The sequence below is a fragment of the Esox lucius genome, chromosome 2, assembly GCF_011004845.1.
Source record: "Esox lucius isolate fEsoLuc1 chromosome 2, fEsoLuc1.pri, whole genome shotgun sequence".
Classification (NCBI taxonomy): Eukaryota; Metazoa; Chordata; class Actinopteri; order Esociformes; family Esocidae; genus Esox; species Esox lucius.
In genome coordinates, this window is record NC_047570.1 from 30,892,941 (window position 1) to 30,895,656 (window position 2,716).

Consider the following 2,716-nt stretch of genomic DNA (forward strand, 5'->3'; position numbering starts at 1 on the left):
TTTATACCAGGACCGGCCACAACTATGGTTGGAGCTAGGACAGACCCTTCCCAGTGCAGGTACCTCACAACTACATTTTTTTCAAGTCTTTCCCAGATCTTAGCCTTCAAACAACAACAATAGCTAAACCTAACCCCAAGAGGATCTTTTCCTGTATGGGTTTGCTGTACAGATTGACGGAAAGTGCTGAGTTGGTTTTGGCGACGATCACAACTTCCCTCAACGAAACGTATCAACGCGGCTCCCCATCAGATTCTGACGTCTGTTTGTGATGTCTTGCTGATCCTAGTGTCAGTTGCTTTTACACCCATGCGCCTCCTAGCTTGCCTCCGTCCGTGACATATGGTTCCTGCAGAGACGCTGTGTGGTGAGACTACCCTAGTTAACACCACAGGTGAGGTCCCCCGGGGGGGGTAGCTGACGAAAGCCGGGGCCCCTAGGGTGATCCTAGCAGGAGTACAGGGAAGGTTCAGTGTGCAAGACGTGTATTCACGAGTTGTTTCCTTTCCCTGATCAGGAATGGTTGATTTTCTGTTAGTTACATATTGGAAATGTCATGATGATTTAAAAAAAACGTCAGGCGAAGGTATGTGTTTGTATGCAGACTTGAGATTGTGCACATGCAAAGCAGCACTAACAGAAGGCGCTATCAAGGGCTGTCTCAATGTTCACAGAAGCATGGCTTCAGTTGTATTCCCAGACACATTTCCCCCTTCTGGGCTATCTCCCCTGTGCTAAACTGCTGCTCCACAGCCTGAGGGCCTGGGGGTCCTTGGTATTCCCCATGGGACGGCAGGGGACCTGAGGGGCTGCTGGGGATTGGGACTCTGGGACTGTAGGTGCCTCGGGGCCCGAGCTCAGATGGGACCTGGGAGGCTGACCTTTTCACACAGAGAGAAGGCACCATCTGAGATGGGGAGAGAGGGAAGACAGCAGGGAAAACCACCTTGAGTCTGTAGGAGAAAATCAGAGCAGTGGGATGGCCCCTGGAGAGAGGGCACAGATACAGACAAACACATAGACACATGTGCCTAGACAAACACCGATACAAAGACAGAGAGGCCCAGATACACACACACACACACATCGCCCATGGCACACACAAACACACAGTCATCAACACCCTTTCTAACATACAATGCTCTCTTCTTTCTCCCTTTGTTTTTCTCCTCCTTTTCGCCTCCTCTTACCTGGATGTCCGTCCCTCCTGTGGAGGAGTCTGAGAAGTAGCAGGATGTGGTTCCATCATGTGAGGCATCAGACTCCAGGACCCAGATTCCCGAGGGACTGACAGATGGGAGGGTAGAGGAATGGAGGTAGTGATGGGAAACAAGACCTCATCTCCACAGCTACATGTCCATCACAAGGTAGTAGAGCCTGAATGGCAAATTGGAAAATGCCAACAGTTTTGCAAAATGTCTACATCTATCAAAACCTGTTGTTCCTAAATATAAGGCACGAGTCTCTACAGAATGATGTAACATCTGCACCACACCAAGATGGAAACAATCCATATGCTGTCATGAATGGGATTTGAAATGAATGAGAACCTTGACTGCTGCTCCTCCTGAGATGGATGCTGTTAAGAGAACAGGGTTGATGCAAAGAGGAAGAGGAAGTAGGTACGCCCTTTAAGGTCTACACAAACACTTCTCCCTTACTCGTACAGAAAGATGCATGGAACACTGCAGTGTTGTTCTAGGTGATAGACAAAAGAATCGAGGACAGCGTAATTGAGGGAATAATTGAACAGATCATTCACGTAGAAGGTTTGTGGAATGACCTAAGTTCCCTCCGACTGAAGTTAAAAAAGCCACCTGGAATGAACCACTTCCCAACTCACCAGGTTTCTGGCTTCGACACTGAACTGCTAAAACAAGCTCCTTTCCCAAATTGTTCAGTCATTATTGTCTGAGTCCCAATCAACCTGGTCTTGATGGCCTCTGACCTACAGTAGATAAGGATGGATGAGATTCACTAACTCATGTTCTCCACTAGATGGAGTAAAGAGTTGTAATTCTGACTTCTGACTTCTGTCAGTGACTGAAATCTTGCCCCAGAAGAAATTAAAAAGATAGTCTCCACTTCTTAACCAGAGACCGCAAACACACAAAATGAGTATGGAACGCACATACTAGAACATGCTCAACCCTCACAGGAACAAACTATTTTAGTTTTTACTAGTCCAGCAATATTCCCATTCAAAAATATTTTGTCCCTTAACCTAAGCGCACACATACACAAACACACAGCCACACACGCGCGCACACACACAAAAAAATATGAAGGGAACATCTAAAGCCAACTGCATCCGACTCTGAGATAACAGTCATCACAGGAAACAAAGAATAATAATCGAAAAATGAATATTCAACCAAATGCAGTCAGCCTATGGGCCTGGAAATGGTATTACCATATGTATTTCAACCTATACAGTCTTCTGTGTGCTAGACTCACTGTGCTTCCATTCAGAATTACCATTATTTGACCTCAAGCTAGGAAGCCAAGGCAGGGGATATCTCCTCACCTGTCACTTCACCGAGGAGCTTGTCCTCATCGTCCCCATCCTATACGACACACAGAACACGGTTGGCCCAAACAACTGGAGAATGGGAAGATATGAAAATAGGTTAACACAGTCCGAGTATACATGCATTGCGTAACGAGCGTGTGTGCACTCCAGACCTCTGTTCCAGGATATTCCAGGGGTCCGTTT

At 46.8% G+C, this 2,716-nt stretch overlaps 1 long non-coding RNA gene across 1 annotated transcript; it reads right to left on the reverse strand.

Moving 5' to 3' along the window:
* Positions 1-820: 820 nt before the first annotated feature.
* Positions 821-2,716, reverse strand: LOC117593341. Its single transcript, XR_004574786.1, has 3 exons — positions 2,528-2,716; positions 1,191-1,377; positions 821-907 (listed from the first exon to the last, which is right to left on the reverse strand). It is a non-coding gene; the product is annotated as an uncharacterized LOC117593341 (long non-coding RNA).